The sequence below is a fragment of the Bubalus bubalis genome, chromosome 15, assembly GCF_019923935.1.
Source record: "Bubalus bubalis isolate 160015118507 breed Murrah chromosome 15, NDDB_SH_1, whole genome shotgun sequence".
Taxonomy (NCBI): domain Eukaryota; kingdom Metazoa; phylum Chordata; class Mammalia; order Artiodactyla; family Bovidae; genus Bubalus; species Bubalus bubalis.
This window is the reverse complement of record NC_059171.1, coordinates 49,773,318-49,798,698: the sequence shown is the minus strand read 5'-3', so window position 1 is coordinate 49,798,698 and position 25,381 is coordinate 49,773,318. Positions and strand designations below refer to the sequence as shown.

The 25,381-nt window shown below is 38.4% G+C and overlaps 1 pseudogene; it reads left to right on the top strand.

The window, feature by feature from the left end:
* Positions 1–3,088: 3,088 nt before the first annotated feature.
* LOC102409750 lies at positions 3,089–20,805 on the top strand (annotated as a pseudogene).
* Positions 20,806–25,381: the final 4,576 nt, after the last annotated feature.

Genomic DNA, 25,381 nt, shown 5'->3' with positions numbered 1-25,381 from the left:
AGACAAGAGTTTGAGCCCTGGGTTGGGAAGATCCCCTGAAGAAGGGAATGGCAACCCATTCCAGAATTCTTGCCTGTAGAATTCCATGGACAGGGGGCCCTGGCGGACTGCAGTTCATGAGTTTGCAGATAGATGCACATGACTGTGTGCATGCACAAGCAAGGAAAACAAACAAACAAATGTGAATGTACAATTGTACCCACACCAATTGTTGAAAAAACTATCATTTTTTCTATTGAATTACCCTTGCACCATTATCAAAGATTGATTGACTATTTTTTGTATGGCTATTTCGGGCTTCCCAGGTGGCACTAGTGGTAAAGTGGGTTGGATCCGTGGGTGGGTAAGATACCCTGGAGGAGGACTTGACAGCCCACTCCAGTATTCTTTCCTGGAGAATCCAGTTGATAGAGGAGCTTGGCAGGCTATGGTCCATCGGATTGCAAAGAGTTGGACACAATAGAAGCTACTTAGCATGCACACATGCACTATTTTAATATTTAAATAAGCAAATTTGAATTAAAATTTAAACCTAAATGTTATCTGCAAACATGGTAATGATCCATCTAACACAATATTAACACTAAGACTATGATCTGATCTGTATAGCTTATTGAATTATTTATCTCCATCTTAACTTTTTTTCATAGATGTTCAGTTCAGTTTAGTTCAGTCACTCAGTCATGTCTGACTCTTTGCTATCCCATGAACTGCACCACGCCAGGCCTCCCTGTCCATCACCAACTCCTGGAGTCTACTTAAACCCATGTCCGTTGAATCGGTGATGCCATCTAACCATCTCATCTTCTGTCGTCCCCTTCTCCTCCTGCCCTCCATCTTTCCCAGCATCAGGGTCTTTTCAAATGAGTCAGTTCTTAAGGTCAGACTCATTTATTCCTTGAAGACAATGCTTCAATTTAAGGAAAATAACAGTCATTTATATTGGCATTTGGGGAGCCTGGCTCCAGGCCAAAATTTTGCATGTGTTTTCAGGTCTAACCATAAGCATTTACCTAGCTGAGAGACCCCATGGAGGAAAGCTGTATTCCCTACACCAGACTGGGTGCAAAGCCAGTGCACACCAAGTAAAATGTTAGTTGCTTAGTCGTGTCCAATTCTTTGTGACCCCCATGGGCCTACAAGCCTTCTCTGTCCATGGAATTCTTCAGGCAAGAATTCTGGAGTGGGTTGCCATTTCCTCCTCCAGGAGTTATTCCCAACCCAGGAATTGAACCTAGGTCTCCTGCATTGCAGGCACACTCTTTACCATTTGAGCCACAAGGGAAGGTGGTGCACACCAAAGGGAGTTTCAGTTAAGGACCCACCTCCATTCAACACCACAACCCCCTGTCCTGCCTTCTGGTGGCCCATGCACTCACCATAGGTACATTTGTCCAGCAAAGCAAAATTTTAACATGTTATAGTTGCTTTGGTCACATTTCATCCTTTCTTCTTATTTCTTCAAGTCTCTAGATTCCATCTGGTAAAGGAAACATTCTCATGATTTTAAATTTTCGTTTTCTTCACCTTGGGGTGAGGAAATTTATAAGAATTCTCAGGAAATTGGTGGCACACTTATTTTCAGAGACACATTTCATTTGAGTGTAATAAAAATCACACTAGATTTGCTTAAAGTATAGATAGACTCCATTATAATTTCACTTTTATTTATTTTTAGGATTTCATGTCTAGTTCCTTGTAGATATGAAGGATTGCATCTGTTTTAAATCCTCAAAAGAGTCTATAGAGTTTTAAGCTAAATTTACTTGGAGAATAAATTTTTCCTAATGCTTCAATAGATTCACACAACAGCTGTTGATTCTCCTTCAAACACTTTAGTACCATGAAGATCTGGAAAAAGTATTACTCAGGGCTCCGTCTATATACCAGGTCTGTAGTTTGTCCCTTATAACTGAAACAAGCCTCCACAGATTATTTTATAAGTACTAATTCCATGTCCATCATTGTGTAAAATCTACTACTTTAAAAGCTATTATATATATTTATCCAGCTGACACCTGCACACATGAATACCCAGTATTTCAAAATGGAAACACATTTGTGAATTCATTACAGAAACAATCTTCTTTCTCATATTAAATTCCACAACAGAAATCATAGTGGATAAAAGAGTAACAGACTCTATGCTACCTATAATGCATGCATTCAAGCTTATTGAATGAGACTCTAAATTATCATAACTTGGAATTTTAAATACTTGAATATAAAATAGCTTCAGCTAATACTTAAAATGTTTATGACACATATATACATATACAATGTACACATATATATATTCATTTTTTAGCTAAATAATAATTCCATAATAAAAGTATAAGGTCTCCCTTGAGTAACCTGAAAGTGAAAGTTGTCCAGCTGCATCAAATTCTTTGGGACACCATGGACTGAATTCTCTAGGCCAGAATACTGGAGTGGTTAGCCGTTCCCCTCTCTAGGGAATCTTCCCAACCCTAGGATCAAACCCAGGTCTCCTGCATTGCAGGTGAGTTCTTTACCAGCTGAGCCACAAGTGAAGCCCAAGAATACTGGAGTGGGTAACCTGTCCCTTCTACAGCAGATCTTCCTGACCCAGGAATTGAATTGGGGTCTCCTGCATTACCAGCAAATTCTTTACAACCTGAGCTATCAGGAAAGCTGAGCGCTAAAGAACTGATGCTTTTGAACTGTGGTGTTGGAGAAGACTCTTGAGAGTCCCTTAGAGTGCAAGGAGATCCAACCAGTCCATCCTAAAGGAAATCAGTCTTGAATATTCATTGGAAGGACTGATGCTGAAGCTGAAACTCCAGTACTTTGGCCACCTGATGTGAAGAACTGACTCCTTTGAAAAGACCCTGATGCTAGGAAAGATTGAAGGCAGGAGGAAAAGGGGATAATAGAGGATGAGACGGTTGGATGGCATCACTGACTTGATGGACACGAGTTTGAGCAAACTCCAGGAGCTGGTGATAACAGGGAAGCTTGGTGTGTTGCAGTCCATAGGGTTGCAAAGAGTCTGACACGACTGAGTGACTGAACTGAAGTGAACTGAACTGAACTGGGGTAATGTGACTCTTACTACAAAGAGAGTATGGAATGTGATTGGTGTGGATCTCTGGTCATTAATGGAGATGCTGTCAGTTGGTAAGATTGGTTTCAAAAAGTAATGTGAGTCCTTGCCTTTATGGAATTCACAGACCAGTAAGAAAGACATATGAACAAAGTTATTACAAGAGAAAAAGTAAGTCTATCAATAGAGTTAAGTGCACTGTTTCAGTTAAATATAGAATGAATGAGTCAGAACAAGTCTGTCTGGAAAAGTCAGAGGCACTCACAGAAGAAATCACTATGCTGAATAATGAAGGAAAGTAGAAGCTCTGTAGCTAAATGTAGAAAGAAAGAGGGAATTTTAGGAAGAAAGTATATTCTGTGGAAAGTCACAAAACTGAAAAAGTCTTTAAGCTCTGTTTGACAGAAGGTAAGGAGTTTGGTAGGGGCTTCCCAGATGGCGTTAGTGGTAAAGAACCCATCTGCCAATGTGGGAGACATAAGAGACATGTGTTCTATCCCTGGGTCGGGAAGATCCCCTGGAGGAAGGCATGGCAACCCTCTCCACTATTCTTGCCTGGAGAATCCCCTGGACAGAGGAGCCTGGTGAGCTACAGTCCATGGGGTTGCAAAGAGTCCAACACGACAGAAGCAACCTAGCATGCATGCATACAAGGAGTTCTGTATAGTCATAACATAGAACTCATGTGAGAAAGAAGCCTCTCTTACAGAGGATAAAATAAAATTGCAATGAAAATAAAGGTAATGGGGATATCATACTATCCAGAAATTTAAAAAATTTAAGATTTTGAGGAGTTTCTGCTTGTTTGGGGTTTTACTATTTGAACAGAAATATCTAATTTAGTCAATAGGGAAGTGTTCATTGAGAAAAACCGAAGAGAGTATAAGTAAATTGTATGCAACATACCTGAAAAAGGAATTTCATTAATTATTTTTATCTATATGATTGACAACCATCTTAACTAATATATTTTCAGTATGAAATTGATTTCAGAGGTTATCTGTCTATAACAGAGCAACTCCAAAGAGAAGACCTGCACATCTGAGGGAGCTGCACCAAAATAATGAGGAAATACCAACAATGTTGCCCTTAAGAAAAGATCCATTTATGTTCAGAACCTTTGAGGGGGGAAAAAATGAAAAGAACCTCAATCATTTAACATTTTTGTAAAATTTTCAATATTTAATTATTAAAAAAAAATAAAAACATTTAGAAAAGTTAAAAAAAGAAAGAAAAATCTGCCGCTCAGTAAGCTACAGCCAGCAGGGTGGATCTTTTAATCTGCCTGATTTTTTGTCAACCAAGGATGCACAACCAAGGATCACCAGACATTCAGGAAAGGTTTTAACATGAAAGGGGCCCAAACAAATAGGTAAGAGAAAATCTTCAGAGGAAACAGAATTCAGAGAGTAGCAGAAAACTTCAAAAATGAATTACTGAGGGTACCACTTCCTGTGTGGTGTCCAAGTAATTTCCTAATTGACTGAACTTCCAGTAAATTAGAACCATAAACCCTGGATGAGATACGACAAACAACTACCTCAAGACACCTCAAGAAGAAAAGTAGATTCTAGAAGGGAGTTGACATTTGGAAGAAGACTCCCCTGTTCCCTCTTTTAAAATGGATTTTAACCCCATGAACAGTATGAAAAGGCAAAATGATAGGATACTGAAAGAGGAACTCCCTAGGTCGGTAAGTGCCCAATATGCTACTGGAGAACAGTGGAGAAATAACTCCAGAAAGAATGAAGGGATGGATGGAGCCAAAGCAAAAACAATACCCAGTTGTGGATGTGACTGGTGATAGAAGCAAGGTCTGATGCTGTAAAGAGCAATATTGCATAGGAACCTGGAATGTTAGGTCCATGAATCAAGGCAAATTGGAAGTGGTCAAACAGAAGATGGCAAGAGTGAACGTCGACATTCTAGGAATCAGCGAACTAAAATGGACTGGAATGGGTGAACCTAACGCAGATGACCATTATATCTACTACTGTGGGCAGGAATCCCTTAGGAGATATGGAGTAGCCATTATGGTCAACAAAAGAGTCTGAAATACAGTACTTGGATGCAATCCCAAAAACGACAGAATGATCTCTGTTCATTTACAAGGCAAACTATTCAATATTACAGTAATCCAAACCTATGCCCCAAATAGTAATGCTGAAGAAGCTGAAGTTGAATGGTTCTATGAAGATCTATAAGACCTTTAGAACTAACACCCCAAAAAGATGTCCTTTTCATTATAGGGGACTGGAATGCAAAAGTAGGACGTCGAGAAACACCTGGAGTGACAGGCAAATTTGGCCTTGGAGTACAGAATGAAGCAGGGCAAAGACTAATAGAGTTTTGCCAAGAGAATGCACTGGTCATAGCAAACACCCTCTTCCAACAACACAAGAAAAGACTACACATGGATGTCACCAGATGGTCAACACCAAAATCAGATTGATTATATTCTTTGCAGCCAAAGATGGAGAAGCTCTATACAGTCAGCAAAAACAAGACAAGGAGCTGACGGTGGCTCAAATCATGAACTCCTTATTGCCAAATTCAGACTTAAATTGAAGAAAGTGGGGAAAACCACTAGACCATTCAGGTATGACCTACATCACATCCCTTATGATTATACAGTGGAAGTGAGAAATAGATTTAAGGGAATAGATCTGATAGAGTGCCTGATGAACTATGGATGGAGGTTCATGACATTGTACAGGAGACAGAGATGAAGACCATCCCCAAGAAAAAGAAATGCAAAAAAAGCAAAATGTCTGTCTGAGGAGGCCTTACCAAATAGATGTGAAAAGAAGAGAAGTGAAAAGCAAAGGAGAAAAGGAAAGATATAAGCATCTGAATGCACAGTTCCAAAGAATAGCAAGAAGAGATAAGAAAGCCTTCTTCAGCGATCAATGCAAAGAAATAGAGGAAAACAACAGAATGGGAAAGACTAGAGATCTCTTCAAGAAATTAGAGATACCAAAGGAACATTTCATGCAAAGATGGGCTCAATAAAGGACAGCAATGATATGGACCTAACAGAAGCAGAAGATATTAAGAAGAGATGGCAAGAATACACAGAAGAACTGTACAAAAAAGATCTTCACGACCCAGATATTCACAATGGTGTGATCACTGACCTAGAGCCAGACATCCTGGAATGTGAAGTCAAGTGGGCCTTAGGAAGCATCACTACGAACAAAGCTAGTGGAGGTGATGGAATCCCAGTTGAGCTATTTCAAATCCTAAAAGATGATGTTGTGAAAGTGCTGCACTCAATATGCCAGCAAATTTGGAAAATTCAGCAGTGGCCACAGGACTGGAAAAGGTCAGTTTTCATTCCAATCCCAAAGAAAGGCAATGCCAAAGAATGCTCAAACTACTGCACAATTGCACTCATCTCACACGCTAGTAAAGAAATGCTCAAAATTCTCCAAGCCAGGCTTCAGCAATACATGAACCATGAACTTCCACACGTTCAAGCTGGTTTTAGAAAAGGCAGAGGAACCAGAGATCAAATTACCAACACCCGCTGGATCATCAAAAAAGCAAGAGAGTTCCAGAAAAACATCTATTTCTGCTCTATTGACTATGCCAAAGCCTTTGACTGTGTGGATCACAATAAACTGTGGAAAATTCTGAAAGAGATGGGAATACCAGACTACCGGACCTGCCTCTTGAGAAACCTATATGCAAGTCAGGAAGCAACAGTCAGAACTGGACATGGGACAACAGCCTGGTTCCAAATAGGAAAAGGAGAACGTCAAAGCTGTATATTGTCACCCTGCTTAGTATATCATGTGAAATGCCAGGCTGGATGAAGCACAAGCTGAAATAAAGGTTGATGGGAGAAATATCAATAACTTCAGATATGTCGAGGACACAACCCATATGGCAGAAAGCAAAGAGGAACTAAAGAGCCTCCTGATGAAAGTGAAAGAGGAGGGTGAAAAAGCTGGCTTAAAACTCAACATTCAAAAACTAATATCATTGTATCCGGTCCCATCACTTCATGGCAAATAGATGGGGAAACAAAGGAAACAATGACAGACTTTATTTTCTTGTGCTCCAGAATCACTGCAGATGGTAAATGCAGCCATGAAATTAAAAGATGCTTGCTCCTTGGAAGAAAAGCCATGACAAACTTAGGGTATTAAAAAGCAGAGATATTACTTTGCCAACAAAAGTCCATATAGTTAAAGCTACGGTTTTTCCAGTAGTCATGTATGGATGTGAGAGTTGGGCTATAAAGCTGAGCACCAAAGAATTGACGCTTTTGAACTGTGGTGTTGGAGAAGACTCTTAAGAGTCCCTTGGACTGCAAGGAGATCAAACCAGTCCATCCTAAAGGAAATCAGTCCTGAATATTCATTGGAAGGACTGATGCTAAAGCTGAAACTCCAATACTTTGGCCACCTGATGTGAAGAACTGACTCCTTTGAAAAGACCCTGATGCTGGGAAAGATTGAGGGCAGGAGGAAAAGGGGATGACAGAGGATGAGATGGTTGGATGGCATCACCAACTTGATGGACATGAGTTTGAGGAAGCTCTGGGAGATGGTGAAGGACAGGGAAGCCTGGTATGCTGCAGTCCATGGAGTCTCAGAGTCAGACATGACTGAGCAACTGAACAATAACAACAGGGCAAGAATGCTGAAGTACCTAGGGTACTTGAAATGTATACACTTGTTTGCAACTGACTGTAAAATGCATAAAAACATGATTTATCAAAGTAAGAATAAATACATGAAAAAGCAAGGGTTAATGTTAATCCAAAAATCTCTGTGGTGGATATATTGGCATTTTACTCTAAAACTCAGTTTTGCTATATATTTCAAAAGTTTGATTAAAATTTTTTTTTCAAAATCTCAAGTGCTTTAGTCAACATCTTTAGACAAAAGAGAAAGCATAGCATTTGGGTACCCTGGGCCTGCAGGAATGCCAGGGCCTGAGGGGTCTGTACTGGTGGCTAAGACTATACTAGGGATCTTAGAAGCATTGCCAATATGTATGACATTCAAAAAGCCACTAACCAACTCTTGGATGTGAACTTTCATGAAAATCAGAGATCTATTCCAATGGCAACCCACTCCAGTGTTCTTGCCTGGAGAATCTGAGGGATGGGGGAGCCTGGTGGGCTGCCATCTATGGGGTCGCACAGAGTCAGACACGACTGAAGTGACTTAGCAGCACTAGCAGCAGCATTCAAGCAACAGAAAGTGGTTTCAGAAATGAGTGTGAGTCTCTCCAAGTCACAGAGCCAATAGCAAGGAGAGATAAGAAAGCCTTCCTCAGTGATCAGTGCAAGGAAATAGAGGAAAACAATAGAATGGGGAAGACTAGAGATCTCTTCAAGAAACTTAGAGATACAAAGGGAACATTTCATGCAACAATGGGCTCAATAAAGGAAAATATGGACCTAACAGAAGCAGAAGATATTAAGAAGAGGTAGCAAAAATACACAGAAGAACTGTACAAAAAAGATCTTCATAAGCAAGATAATCACAATGGTGTGATCACTCACCTAGAGCCAGACATCCTGGAATGTGAAGTCAAGTGGGCCTTAGGAAGCATCACTACGAACAAAGCTAGTGGAGGTGATGGAATTCCAGTGGAGCTATTTCAAATCCTAAAAGATAATGTTGTGAAAATGCTGCACATAATATGTCAGCAAATTTGGAAAACTCAGCAGTGGCCACAGAACAGGAAAAGGTCAGTTTTCATTCCAATCCCCAAAAAAGGAAATGCTAAAGAATGCTCGAACTACCGCATAATTGCATTCATCTCATACTCTGGTCGGAAAAGGCAATGGCACATCACTCCAGTACTTTTGCCTAGAAAATCCCGTGGACAGAGGAGCCTCGTGGGCTGCAGTCCATGGGGTCACTAGAGTCAGACACGACTGAGCCACTTCACTTTCACTTTTCACTTTCATGCACTGGAGAAGGAAATGGTAACCCACTCCAGTGTTCTTGCCTGGATAATCCCAGGGACGGGGAAGCCTGGTGGGCTGCCGTCTATGGGATTGCACAGAGTCAGACACGACTGAAGTGACTTAGCAGCAGCAGCAGCATACTCTGGTAAAGCAATGCTCAAAATTCTCCAAGCCAGGCTTCAATACATGAACCATGAACTTCCACATGTTCAACCTGGCTTTAGAAAAGGCAGAGGAACCAGAGATCAAATTGCCAACATCTGCTGGATCATTGAAAAAGCAAGAGAGTTCCAGAAAGAACATCTATTTCTGCTTTATTGACTATGCCAAAGCCTTTGACTGTGTGGATCACAATAAACTGTGGAAAATTCTGAAAGAGATGGGAATACCAGAGCACCTGACCTGCGTCTTGAGAAATCTGTATGCAGGTCAGGAAGCAAGAGTTAGAACTGGACATGGAACAACAGACTGGTTCCAAACAGGAAAAAGAGTATGTCAAGGCTGTATATTGTTACCCTGCTTATTTAACTTATATGCAGAGTACATCATGAGAAACGCTGGGCTGTAAGAAGCACAAGTTGGAGTCAAGATTGCTTGGAGAAATATCAATAACTTCAGATATGCAGATGACACCACCTTTATGGCAGAAATTGAAGAAGAACTAAAGAGCCTCTTGATGAAAGTGAAAGAGGAAAGTGAAAAAGTTGGCTTTAAGCTCAACATTCAGAAAACGAAGATCATGGCATCTGGTTCCATCACTTCATGGCAAATAGATGGGGAAACAGTGAAAACAGTGGCTGACTTTAATTTTTGGGCTCCAAAATCACTGCAGATGGTGATTTCAGCCATGGAATTAAAAGACGCTTACTCCTTGGAAGGAAAGTTATAACCAAGCTAGATACCATATTCAAAAGCAGAGACATTACTTTGCCAACAAAGGTCCGTCTAGTCAAGGCTATGGTTTTTCCAGTAGTCATGTATGGATGTGAGAGTTGGACTATAAAGAAAGCTGAGCGCAGAAGAATTGATGCTTTTGAACTGTGGTGTTGGAGAAGACTCTTGAGAGTCCCTTGGACTGCAAGGAATCCAACCAGTCCATCCTAAAGGAGATCAGTCCTGGGCGTTCATTGGAAGGACTGATGTTGAAGCTGAAATTCCAATACTTTGGCCACCTCATGTGAAGAGCTGAGTCATTTGAAAAGACCCTGATACTGGGAGGGATTGGGGGCAGGAGATGAAGAGGATGACAGAGGATGAGATAGCTGGATGGCATCACTGACTCAGTGAACAAGAGTTTGGGTAAACTCCGGGAGTTGGTAATGGACAGGGAGGCCTGGTGTGCTGCAGTTCATAGGGTTGCAAAGAGTCGGACATGACTGAGGGTCTGAACTGAACTGAACTGAAGTGTACTGACTGGTTTTGAACAAACAGGGGCAGATTAGGTGAGAGAGAAATTCAGGTCATCATGCAAAATCAGCAAAGACCAGACAAGATGCATTTTGATATTTCAGTGGAAAGTCTTGCTCAGGTTCGTTGTCTGAGATCAGTTGATAACTTACTTGTGGTTGTTCAGGAGTTTAAAGATCCAGTTCAAAGGTTTTTTAAAAAAAGGAAATTCTAAAGCATTTTGAAATATTGACTGGGAAATGCCTGCACTCAGACCTTTTGAAAGTAGGGAAAGTTGCCACCTATTTCAAGGGGAAATAAAGTGCAAAAAGATAAATCAGAATTCAAGTAAAAGGAAGATCAATAATTGATGAGGAGACAAGATAGTTATAGTTGAGAAAGATGTTAAAAAACTGATTCACTAACAATGCCTTAGATTCATATCTTAGACTAGTATGAAAACCCAGCCATCAAAGAGGAGATGCCAACAATAGAAGGTGATGATTTGGCACCTTGCAAATATGAGATTGATGGAAGTTCAAAAGAAGAAATTGATTCTCAGCAGCTGAAGTTTGGATTCCCATCCAACACGGGAGGAGGGAAACATAGCTTTACCTCAGTGCTCAGTAAACATAGCTTTACCTCAATCTTGAACAAAAGATTTTGTTCAAGATTATTTTAGGTTTGGGAAGGTCATGGGCACACTGCTATATTTAAAGTGGATAACCAACGAAATCCTATTGTACAGCACATGGAACTCTGCTCAGTGTTATGTGCCAGCCTGGATGGGAGGGAGGTTTGGGCAGAGAATGTTGTTGTTCCGTCACTCAGTTGTGTCCGACTCTTTGTGAGCCCATGGACTGCAGCACGTCAGGCTTCCCTCTACTTCACCATTTCCCGGAATTTGCTGAAACTCATGTCCATTGAGCCAGTGACACCATTCAAGCATCTAATGCTCTGTCATCCCCTTCTCGTCCCGCCCTCAATCTTTACCAGCATCAGGGTCTTTTCCGGTGAGTAGGCTCTTCGCATCAGGTGGCAAAAATAATTGGAGCTTCAGCTTCAGCATCAGTCCTTCCAGTGAATATTCAGGGTTGGTCTACTTTAGGACTGACTGGGGGAGAATGGATACATCTATGTGTATGGCTGGTTCCCTTTACTGTTCATGTGAAACTATCACAACATTGTTAATTGGCTATACCCCAATACAAAATGTTTTTGGTGTTTAAAAATAAATTTTTTTAAAAAAAGAAAAAAATTATTTTAAGTAGAAGCCTGACATAATCGATTTTGCTGTGAAAGTTCTTTTGAATATTCATGATAATGAAATCTCCATGGGTTTTGCATTGAGAGGAGTCTCCACCAAAGAAATATCACACATTTTGAATCTACAGCTCTCAGCTCTTCTCTTGCCAGTGGATGCTCAGGCTGTGTTCCCCATACCCTCCTGATACAATAGTTGATCCAGTGTGTGGAAGAGGGGCGGAAACAGGAGAGAGGGCTACTGAATGATCTCACTGTTATTATACTGTTCATAATAATAAACAGTAGTTCAATGGCTGTGATGAGAGCAGCGTGTGAGCGAGTGAGTGAAAGTCGCTCAGTTGTGTCTGACTCTTCGCGACCCCATGGACTAGTCCATGGAATTCTCCAGGCCCAAATACTGGAGTGGATAGCCTTTACCTTCTCCAGGGGATCTTCCCAACCCAGGGATGGAACCCAAGTCTCAATAATCTCTTTTTGGGGATCAAGAGCCAAATTAAATAATGCAGACTAAAAAAACAAAAATAAAAAAGAAGAATGCAAACTATCCTGGGGCTTGCCCAAAGATGCTGTTCAATGGGATATTTGCAATCTTCCATTGACAACTGGCTCTGTTAATACATTGTAAAAATATGTCATTTTGAAATAGGATGGGCTCCATTCGGAACCTTAATTCAGCTTGCCTACACTACACAAATGAGTGGAAGGTACATCAGATATAAATATATATATAAGGCATTGATTGAAGCCAGGGAAGCAAAAAGTTATACAAGGAAATTTTTCCTTCATCAATGACTACATGGTTCAGCTGTGATTATTACATGACTGTATTAGTATCAAATTGAATTATTATTAACCAAAAATGACTAGGTGAATGGAGGAATGGGTACAGAAGAAAATGAAGTCCTCAAATCAAAAAGCAATAATATGCATTATAATTTAGGAATACAATAGTAAATATCAGAAGAAAGTGACTTGAACATCTTTTCTCTTGGAAACACCAGTCAGAGGTGAAAAAGAGATCAGAAGACAGCTTTTTAAACAATTTATTGTAAGTCATGTAAAGTTATTTGACTTTCTGATAAACAGATGAGAAAATAAAATTTAATTTATAGTGATGTTATAGAATGCTATAACTCCAATGACTCTTTGCTGAGAAAATTCATCCCTGTAGTTCAAATTCTTATTATAAAATAAAAGAATCTTAATATTTCTCTCCCTGGGAACTGGCTATGGAAGTATTAAACTTATTAACCAGAAATTTATGAGTATAAACTTTAGTGAGGCAATGAACATTTTCCAATGAATTTATGTATTTATTTTTTGGTGTATAAGAAAACTCAGTGATGTTTTCTAGAGTTCTCCACACCCAAGAAATTTACCAAGAGTACTGGAAATATGAATAATACAAAAATAAGAGAAATTTTGGGGGAATATTGAATTTACCTAGAAGAAATGAATGTAAAACTTCCTTTATTGTGTTCTGTATAGAGTTAACAAAATATGTCATGGACATAAGCCATTACTGGATTGATTTCCATCAAACACAGCTTTAAGCAGGTCACCCCAAGCTCAAAAACATCACTTCTGCCTTATCACCTACAAAATAAAGTCTGAATTTCTTACCTTGACATTTAATGTTTTCTATGCTCTACCCATAAAACATATTTTCTAGGTAATTTACTGCTGTTCTCCTTTGTGTACCCTTCAGTAGAGTCAAAATGAGATTCCAATAGTTCTTCATATTTATTTATTGTCTCCATGACTTTTTTTGTTTGTTTTTTATTTGCTGTTGACTGCTTAGCAACCTCTTCCTCATTTCTAAAATGTGATTTACCTTAAAATTATTTATATATTTAAATTTGCATGGTTTAATTTAGTGTAAATATATGTTTGCAATTATTTATCTTAAACATTCTTTTCTTAAGAATTAAAAATAAACTCTTCTACCTGAAAAATGAAGTCTTCGTTAACCTTACATCCTTTTTTTCTAGCTATTATCTGATCTACATTCTATCTTTTACAGTTATGTTTCTTGAAAGGACTTAAAGATGTATTTTATGTTTAATTAGGTCTTTGACTACTTTGTTGCTGTTGTTGTTTAGTCGCTGAGTCATGTGTGAATCTTCTGCGACCCTCTGGACTGTAGCCCGCCAGGCTCCTCTGTCCATGGGATTTCCTAGGCAAGGATACTACAGTGGGTTGCCATTTCCTTCTCCAAGGGATCTTTCTGACTCAAGGATCAAACCTGGGTCTCCTGAATGTCTCCTGCACTGCAGGCAGATTCTTTCACCGCTGAGCACATGGGGAAGCCCACCAAAGCAATGTCAGTGGAGTTCTGGAAAGTTACAAAGATCACTATAGATATATCTCACGGAGGTAAGTAAGAAATCAGAGAAAGCAAATGGAGATCTTTGTAGGCTAGTTGTTAGCAAACATTTTTTTGAATTTATATGTACTCCCTAAGATACTAATATATTATGAATAAGAAGGAAATTCTGCTGTTTGCAACAACATGAATGGACCTTAAGGGCATTATGTTAAGTGAAGTAAGTCAGACACAGAAAGATAAATACTGCTTAAAGATAAATGCTGCTTGATGTCACCTATATATGGAATGTAAAAAAAAAGTCAAACTCATAGAAACAGAAATATAAAGGTGGTTGCCAGAGTCAGGGGTGTGAGGCAAATAGAAGTTGGTGAAAGATAAAGTCTGAGGATCTAATGTAAATTATGATAGTAGGCTTCACTGGTGCCTCAGTGGTAAAGAATCTTCCTGCCAATGCAGGAGATGCAGGTTCAGTCCCTGGGTTGGGAAGAGCCTCTGGAGAAGGAAATGGCAACCCACTCAGTTTTCTTGCCTGAGAACTCTCATGGACAGAGGAACTTAGTTGGCTACAGTTCATGGGATCACAAAGAGTTGGGCACGACCGAGCACAGCAGAGTATGGTGTGACTACTAAGTGTAATAAACATGCTGTGACTTGTGTATGGCCTGGAAAGGGTGGTCAGAGGATAAAGACCACACATGACATAAGAGCAGAATGAAAGGTGTGTCATACAGACTTGGTCCTAATTTTCCATTCCTGTGCAGAGTCAAATCCTGAGACATCGTTTCTCATACTCTGAACATCTTCATACACTAAAAGTGACTACTCTAGACAAAGAAAAAACTTTTGGAAGTTTTTTTTTTTTTTTTTTTTTTTTTGCTCAGAATGCCTCTTTAATCCTAAAAAAAGCTGAGGGGCCTATTTAACATCCTTGCTCCCAACCTGTACAACCACTTGGCTGGCCCACAATGGGCAACAATTATTTTTCTTGTGTTCTGGAGCACAGAGAGGCTTCTAGGTAAAATCCATTTATCATTAGTATCATTAAAGTTGAGAAGTAGTGCTATCATGCAGCCAACATTAGATTGTCCATGCTGGCAATTTTAGGGGAGATCATTTTTTTTTAAATATTCAGAGGTAGTACAAAAATAAATGTCTAATATTTATTCCTTCATTTATCACACAATTACATAGCACATACTGTACATCAGATACAGTTCTAAGTATTTTTATAAATAGTAACTGATTGACTTTTTTATACCAGCCATACAAGTCAGATGCTATGATTACATCCTTGTCCTATAGATGAACAAATTGCAGTTCAGAAAGGTGAAGTACATTGCCAAGGTCACACAGCTAGTAAGAAACTAGTTGAGATTCAACCTCAGATAAGCTGCAGGTTCCTGTATGTGGCAGCATGGTGACTAATGAATACATGTAGAGAGAGCTTAATAGCTCATTGTAGTGGCTAATTGGATTGCACTTACTTACTTTATGGTATCCAACATCTGGGGTGTGTTTAAAGATTGCTCAGGTGCTGAAAATGCTGTCAGGCATTTAAAGGTCTGGCAGTACAGATAACTTGAAAACCCTCCAGCTACAAACACCAAGGATTGCTCAATAAATTATAACTAACATCCTTATAAATGCATGGCTGAACTGCTAAGAAAGGGAAATTGCCTTGGGCCAGAAATGAAGAAGAAACTGAAAATCAGGACAGTGAACTGGCGAGCTGACACTGGCTGCCTGGAGGTATTTATCACTCTTAATTCAGGGGCTTGAATTTAATACCAATGTAGGGAGACTTGGAACGGAGACCCGCACCTTTTATAGGATTACCCCTGCGGTATGAGTGAGAATTCAGGGAAAGGGACTCTCAAAAGTTATGGGAAGGACTATAAATTTATACAGCCGCTTTGGAGAGTAATGTAACCATGTCCCATGAATTCAAATATGTGTATCCTTATGACCAAGCAATTTCTTTCCTAGGTTTATGCCCTGGAGAAATTCTAGGCTATGGAAAAAATCAGACATGGACAAGAATTTTATTGTAACATTGTTTGCATCAGTAAAAACTTAGAATGGGAGAGTGGATAAATGAATTATGTTATAGTCATACCATGGAATACACAGAGCAGTGAAAATCAATGTCCTGTAAACACGTATCATCAGGGATAATTCTCAATAGCTTCACTTTGGTGAAAAAGAGACAAGTTGCAGAGTATTTGCAGCATTAAGACTAAATGCTGAAAGGTAGAACATCAGAATTTTAAAAATAGTAATTCTTTTTTTTAATATGTTATTTATTTGGCTGTGTTGGTCTTTGTTGCAGCGTGTGAGATCTTTAGTTATGGCATGCAAACTCTTAGCTGTGGCTTGTGGGATCTAGTTCCCTGACCAGAGATAGAACCCAGGTTGCCTGAACTGGGAGCATGGAGTCTTAGCCACTAAACCACCAAGAAACTCCCTAAAAATTGTAATTCTTAACCTCCAGAAGGAAAGAAACCAAAATGGACTTCTACTTATCCTTCTCCAGTAGGAAAGCTCCATCAGCACTTCAGATGAGGTGGCAGCTACCCTCCAGACAGACTCTCAAAGCAGGTCCCAGAGCCCAGTGAGAAAGACATGGTTTTGCTGGATGTTTTCTACTTAAATGAATATATGCATATTCTCATCTATTGCATCAAAAAGCAAAGCAGCTCAATATAGCTGTAATTATTCTTTCTCCCCACACTGCCTCTTTGCCTCTCTCTGGCCTGGCCAAGTGTCTCCTCTTTCCTGAATCCACACAGACGCTTGTACTCTCAAACTTAATACAAAGTCATTTAATTCCCTTTGGTTTTTAAACCTGCAGTTTTAGCCCATCATGCTGCTCACCAAATAAAGCATGGTTTTAAGGATCTGTTTATAACTGTGAGTGTGTGCTTTATAATCACCTTTTTTTCCATCACACACAATTAAACGAACAAAAACAAGAATCCAAGAAGACCCCAGGATACAATATAACAATTACTATTAATTCTTTAAAAACATCTTTATTGAAAGACATTCAACATTCACATAAAACTGTTCACCAATTTAAAGTGTATGACTGAATGTTTTTTAGAACATTCAACAGAGTGGGCAACCATAAGCACAATGAATTTTAGAACATTTTTATCTCCCCTAAGAGAAATCCCATCAGCAGTCACTCATCATTCATCCACCCTGTTTCTGCCTGCGCCTTCCTTTCTCCAAGCTCTTTCCCCCATTACCTGCCACCTGCTTTCCCACCAGCCCTAGGAGACCACTAATCTACTTTCTGTCCCTGTAGAGTTGCCTAATCTGGATATTTCATATCAGTGGAAGCACACAGTATGTAGTGCTTTGTAACTGATTTCTTTCACAAGGTTCATCCATGTTGTAGCATGGATTAGTATTGCATTCCTTTGTATTACCAAATCATAAGATAATATATGGGCATATAAGATATTATATGAGCCTGTGTGTGCTCAGCTACTCAGTTGTGTCTGACTCTTGCAATCCCATGGTCTGTAGCCTGCCAGGCTCCTCAGTCCATGGGATCTCCCAGGCAAGAATACTGGAGTGGGTTGCCATTTCCTCCTTCAGAGGATCTTCCTGACCCAGGGATTGAGCCCAAATCTCCTGAGTCTCCTGCAGTGGCAGGCGGATTCTTTACCACTGAGCCACCAGGGAAGCCCATTGTATGCACATATCACATTTCATTTAATCTTTCATCTGGTAATGAACATTGAGTATTTGGATTATTTTCACTTTTTTTGCTTTCTTGAATATTGCTGCTACAACATTCATGTATAAGTTCCTTTGGTGTCATGTGTTTTCATAACTAAGTTTATACCTAGGAGTGGAATTGCTGGGTAATATAACTTTATATTTAACCCTTTAAGGGCCTGCCACACTATTTTCAAATTGGCTGCACCATTTTACATACACAGCAGTCATGTGTGAGGGTTGCAAGTTTTATACAGCTTTGCCAACACTTCTTATTGTTTATCTTTGTAACTGTACCATGGCCGTCCTTATCAAGTGGTATCTCATTGTGGTTTTGATCTGTATTTTCCTAATGAATAACGGCATTAGGCATGTCTTCATGTACTTATTGGCCATCTGTATATATTCTTGGGAGAAATATCTGTGCAGCTCCTTTGTCCATTTTTAATTGGAATATTTGGTATTTTTATTACTGAATTGTAAGAGTTAATCATACATTCTAGGTATGTGTCATCAGATGTATGATTTTAAAATATTTTCTCCCATTTTTTGGGTTTGTCTTAACTTTCTTGATGGTAACCTTTGCATCAAAAAAGTGTTTGTTTTTGATGACATACAATTTATTTGTGTGTGTGGGTGCTTTTGACGACTTATCTAAGGAAGCATTAATCCAGTATCCTCAAGACATATACCTTTGTTTTTTCATAAAATTTTATAGTGTTAGATCTTAAGTTTGAGATCCATTTTGAGTTAGTTTTTGAATGTAGTGTGGTAGAAGTCCAACTTCATTCCTTTGCATGTGGATATTCAGTTACCTCAACACCATTTGATAGAAATATTGATGAAAATATTGATCAACACAATTTGATGAAGATTTTGAATTACTTTGACACTTCTGTCTAAAATCAAGTCAACATAAATGTGAGGCTTTATTTCTGGACTCTAGATTCGGTTTCATTCATATGTATGTCTGTTCTTATGTCAGTACCAAACTGTTTTGGTTATAGCTTTTTAGTAAGTTTTGAAATAAGAAAGTGTGAGTCTTCCAACTTCACTCTTTTTCAAGACCATTTTGGTTATTCTGGATCTCTCACATTTCCATATGATTTTAGGATGAGCTTGCCAATTTTTGTAAATAAGTCAGTTGGAGTTCTGATGGGAATTGTGTTGAATCTGTAGATCAGATGGTGAATATTGCCATCCTAACAATCTATGAATACAGGGTATTGTTCATTTTATTTAGATTTTCTTTTACTTGTTTTAACAATGTACTTTTAAGTACTGGCTAGCCTGAGGAGGTACCGTCTCTCCGCAGTCAGAAAAGTTCTCAAGATATTAAACGTCAAAGACAAAACCTGTTTGATGTCAGTTATATGTGGAAGGTAAAAAATAATACAAATGAATGTATATGCAAAACAGAAACAAAGTCACATGTCTAGAGAACAAACTTGTAGTTACCTAAGGGGAGAGGGAAGTGGAGAGAACAAATTAGGGCTATGGGATTAATAGATATAAACTACTATATATAAATAAATAACAATGTACTGTATAGCACAGAGAATTTACCCTTATCCTGTAATAATTTATAATCCCATATAATCTGCAAAAATACTGAATCACTATGTTGTACACCTAAAACAAATATAATATTGTAAATCACCTATACTTCCAATAAAAAATAATGAAAAGATGTCAAACATCATAATATACAGAAAACTGTAAAATGTAAACAATGCAAAGTCTAACTTTAGAGCCCATACTTCTAAACATTCTCCAATATTACCTATTTTATTCTACAGTTAGTGAGAAATTACCAAAAAATTATATTAAAATATTGCAAGAGGTATTACAAGCATATACCTCTTCCTACTCCTTAAAAATATGAGATTGATCAGTTGCAATACAAGTGTATTCAATGGCATAATTGAATATTGTTCCAAATAGAACAAATGAAAGTCAGAACATTACCTAAAAAAAAAAAGAGAGAGAGAGAAGCAATTGAAATGTTGATGGGTAATCAAAGCAATTAAAACAGAAATTGTTCTTGGGTAATGAAATGAAAGAACACATGCTTCCAAATAAGACAGGCTTGAATTCGGATTTTGTTTTTCCCACCAGCTAGTTGGGTATGTTATTAAACTGCTCTGGGCTGTGGTTCTGTCCTCTGTAAAACGCAGTGATAATAGTGGGGGAGGGATTTTCTGGCAGTCCAGCGGTTAGGATGCCACTCTTCCACTTCCAGGGGCATGGGTTGGATTCCTGGTCAGGAACTAAGGTCTAGCATGACTCGCATGGCAGGGCAAAAAGAAAAGAGTAATCGTGGCCACAAAATTGTAGCTGTGTGTACAGCTGACCAATAATTCAATCTCAAATTTGACACAAAAGCCAGGTTAACTACCTTTGAGAAAGTTACACTCTGAGGGAGATAGAAATGTCAGTGGACACTTAAACTGTGGCAAGCAGCTAAAATACTGAACAAATACAGAGACCATTTATTTTTGCTTAGAAGCAGACAAGACACATACTCGAAAAATTCAGTCTTGCATTTTTTTATTTCCTAAGGTGCTAGTCTCTGAGTGCCTAATTTTAATTTTTCACTGGAGGGAGACTATTTTGAAATTAAATATTAGGAAATGTAAAAGGTTAACCATATTTCTTTGTTCCCAGTTTAAATTCCAAAATAGCCTTAGTGTCATTGCTTTTTTAAGGCAAGTTTTTACATAATGCCACTTTATTAAAGATAATGAAGTGAAAAGGAATAAATAAATGAGTTTTTTGGATAATGTTTTTGGTAAAACAGATCATATGAGTCAGTATATGCTGAGAGTAAGGAATGGCCATCCTAAAATAAATGAAATCTTGGGTTCAGTGTTAGAAATTTGATACTACAATACGCCTAGGTATATGACTGTAAGGGGCAAGCATTTACAGACAAAAGGATCTTAAAATACATGTTGGAAGACAGATGTTGCAGAAAACATTTGTCATCAATTCTAGTCAATTGGTTTTTACTGATCAACAATTCTGTACTTCTGTTTCAGGCTCAAGCCTCAAGATGAAAAATTCTCCTTTAAAAATGAAAAGAAGAAAAGTTAAGAAATGGCAAATTGAAGAGCAGAGACTCAAGTAAAACACACAAAGGCAACTCAATCCTGTCATCTTATTGGAATGCTATGTTTAAATACTTCATAAATATTTAGAAGAATTGTGTATTGAACAAAATCAATGAACTTTATTATTCATGAAAAGGAGGATTCAGACATAAATGACTGAGGACCTGATTATTAGATATGCAACACAGTTACCTGGGCTTCCTTTGTGACTTAGACGGTAAAGAATCTGCCTGCAATTCAGGAGACCTGGGTTCCATACCTGGATCGAGAATATCCCCTGGAGAAGGAAATGGCTACCCACTCCAGTATTCTTGCCTAGAGAATCCCATGGACAGAGGAGCCTGGAGGCTGCAGTCCATGGGGCTGCAAAGAGTTGGGCATTAAGGAGCGACTAACACAGACACATACACATGATTACCTAATAAATTATCAGCATTTAATTAATTCATTCTTTCCTTCCTCCGTTCTTCCATCTGTCCACCCATCCATGAATTCATTCACTTGTTCATTTAACTTTTGGCTTTCTAATCCTCCCAGACAAAGTAAGTTTAGCTGCTATTCTTCATTACCTCATCAGAAATATTTCATGGTAGATATACAATAACTCATTGTGAGTCTCTCACATATATGGAACTCAGCAAAAAAACTTAGACCTCACAAAAGAGACATCTCTGACTCTCAGGACTAAAACCACCAGAGGGCTGGAGGTGGGGTGGGTATTTTCCATAGGAAATGGACCAATATTTGCTTGGGAAGGAGAAAAGTTGCTGATGCTTTGGCTACCATGGCTTGCAGAGTGTTTTTGCAGAGAGCTACCATACTCTTTTCTTTTAAATTTAAATTCCCCCTAGGCAATGGTGGGTCCACTAATCCTGCTAAAATGTACCTTTAGCCTTTAGTGCTGGGGTAGTTGTGATGTGCGGCATTATGGCTGAGCATTAGTTGGCATTTACAGGGATGTGTGCTTGAGAAATAGGTCCCATGTTACTTATTCCTTGATAGCTAGATTGGAGCAATAGCACATCCAGTCCTAGGCAGAGTGCCTGGCTCCCCAGGGTGTACACCAAGTAGAACTGTTTTCCTTTCTAAGTCATCTTTTACTTGCTCAGTCTGCTCTTATTCCTCCTCTGTTTCAATAAATTCAGTATCATGTTACAGTATTCTGTAGCAGTTTTCATTGTTTAAGCTATGTTTCTTAACAAAGGCTCTCACTTACTATGATGAGAAAACATTTGGAAATCATTTTGGAAATTATCATTTTGGAAATTATAAGCAGAAAGCATGTCAGGGTTAAAGTTTATTGAATATATCAAAGATATCTGCAGTTTGATATCTGTAGATTTCCTTTCCATGATTCATGATGTAATGCAAATATATAAAAAGTTATTGAAACAAAGCATTTTAGATGGTGATTGCTTGTAAACATGCCACATATTAAAAGCTAAATGGGGAAATTAAAGAGATAGAAATATTACCTGAGAATATTTAAATATGGAAATTAAAGCGATAGAGATGTTCCCTGAGAAGGCTGGATGGCAGGATTTCACAAGCTGCCAGTATCATTTGGGTTCTCAGTTTAGGAGGTCCAGTGAGTCAATATTATCAGTTCAATCAGTGTCAGTGTGACTGATTAGCATTATGCGAACTCTCAAGAGACACATATAAGCCAGTTTGCCAAAGTTTTCATTTAGTATGGGACCAGAAATTACATGGGGATCTGCCGCCCTGGTTACCTCCTTCCTCATATAAACATAGCAGTGAGGTCAAAGCAGCCATCAAGATACCTCCTGGTCCAAACAAATTCAATACAAAGGAAATGACACAAGTGGTCAGAGCTTTGGAGACAATATAGTGATGTTTAAGATACTACCTCAGCTCAAATATGGACTTTGCTACTAACTAGCTGGGACCCTGGGCAAGTTGCTTATCCTCTGTCTGTCTCAGTTGCCTCATCTGAATAAAAGGGGATAATAGTGGTAACTACTTCAGGATGTTGTTTGGAGGATGAGATGACTAGTGCAGTGTAGAAAGTGCTTATAACATTACCTGGTACATAAGCCATACTGTATGTGTGCTCATCATTTGAATTCATTCTGAGAAGCACTTCAGGCAGAAATGAAGAAAACTAGCTCTCTGTGACCACCCTCTCTTAATGACCCTCTCTTAATGTTTCATTTGTGCTGGGTCCTGTGGCTTTTTGTCCTGCTCGATAGGTGTGGATAATTACCAAAATGTTTCTCTTGGTTCTCCTTTTACCAGGCTTCATGTGGAAACCTTTCATTCCTTATAAGTGATTTCTTATGTAGAGCAATCCGATTGAGTAGATAACTTTATATTACACTCTATACTCACCTTTGTTGTTGTTTAGTTGCTAAGTTGTGTCTGATTCTTTGGATGGTAGCTCGCCAGGCTTCTCTGTCCATGGGATTTCCCAGGCACGAATACTGGAGTGGGTTGCCATTTCACCTTATAACTCTCTTTATTATTTTTTTACAGCTCTCTTTTTGAATTTAGAAGTACTTTTCTTATTTTCTTTAGTTAAGAGACTTTCATATCCTGCCTTACGGCTTTGATTTGCAAGACATTCTTTCTACTTAGGAATTCTTCAGATAACTGGTTTAATACAGCTTATGTGAATTTTGCAAGCCCATGTCTTAGGGATTTGATAATGCTAGTGGCGATAATGATGATGACATGACGACAATAACAATATTAGCACTACCTTTTATTGAATCTTTGCTGTGTACCTGGCTTCATATTAATGCTTCCTATATTAGTTCATGAAATACTAATAATAAACTGATGAACTAGGTACTGTTTATCTTTGGTTTATACGTGAGGATGCTGTGAATAGAGAGGTTAAGTAACTTGCTTGACATCACACAGGTAATAAATGGCAAAACCTAGATTCTATTCTGAGCTAGAACTCCAAGGTCAGCGTTCTCAGTGATGTTGCTGATAGATTCTCAAATAATGCCGCCCCTCACCCCCGCTTTCAGCTGCATTTGAACCACCAACTAAGAGCAAACAAGAAAACACTCTCTACATTTTTCTGAGGTGATATTAAAGAGAGAATCAAATTCAAGGGAGACCTAAATGATCCTTCACACATACTAACACAGATATGGGTCCTTAGGCTAATTAAAAACCTAACAGTATGTTGAAATCAGTCTTTATAACTGAAAGTATATGGGACTATGTGAATTGATAGTATTTTGATGCATTAGCATCAAAATATACCCAGGCATCTTTAGAATTGTTTCCCGAAATGTGTTTTTTGAAAGTTTCCATCTATGGAATATCCCATTATGTAATAGTTTCATGTGGTTTAAGCCGTAATTATCAGTCATTTTCTAACAATTCTGACTTTGAAATCAAAGGACATTTGGAAAGTTCCTCATTCAGGACTATATTCATGTCTCCAGGTCTCTGCTTTATCTCTTCCAGAATCTCTTTCATTTCAGTCTCTGATGCTGCCTCTCCACTTAATTACTCAAAAATTAAAATCCTGCATGATACACTGAGTTCTTTGGAAAAACAGTTGTCTGAGTTTGTTTTAAAGTGGCAAGGTGAGCAAGATACAGGAAGGGGGCAAGCATGCTTCAGGCTAGCAGCCTAAATTCAATGTACTGGTATTGGTATAGAACTTCTCTGTCTTCTTATTTCAATATTTAATTAATTTCAGGGGATTACATTGTTTATACTTCCTAATTAGGCCTACTGGCCTTCACCATTGTTCTCTTGTCTCTAATCAGAAATCATTTGTTTCGGGAGCTATGCAGAGTGGAGTTAGACGAGGGACGAGGGCTTTTAGAACATTCTATAAATTGGATTCTGTATATTTGTAAATTATGCTGATAAGCACTTTTGTAGCACAATGAGGTCAAGACAGTCTCATCAAAAATGGCCTTTTTGTGCTGTACTCAAGCCAAAAAAAGGGAAAAGATCATAAAGGTACTATGTTATGTTTGCAAAAGAAATTCAATGCAGGACAGTGGTTACTTTTTGACAGTGATTACTTTCAGCCAATCTTAAAGCGACTAAATGAAATAAATTCTCAAAATGTACAGAATTTAATTAAAGATATATTTATGAAAAACATATTGTATGAAAATATACAATGTTACATGCTATAAAGCACAGAGAAATATTAAGATACAGTTCATGATTTTAAAGAGTTTGTAATTTAAAAGAGAGACTAAAGATACACATGCAATTAATTAAGTAGAAGAAGACAGAATATAAATGCCCTTTGTCAGAGGCACAGTTTGGCCTAAAAGAACATAGCTGGACTGATTTTATTTACTAAAATTTAATTCATTCATTTAACTGCTATTTATTGAGTGCCTACTATGTGCCAGGTCTGGAGATATAGCCCTTGCTACCAAGGGATGCTGATCTTTGGAAATGAAATTCTTGACTAATGTTCAGGATTCAGGGTAAAAAATGGAAGTAGCTTTAGCTTTGGAGTTTGAAAATACCGAATCAAAAACTGGCCCTATCAATTATTCATTGGGTGACTTAAGCAAATTATAATCCTTTTAGCTTTATTGCAGAAA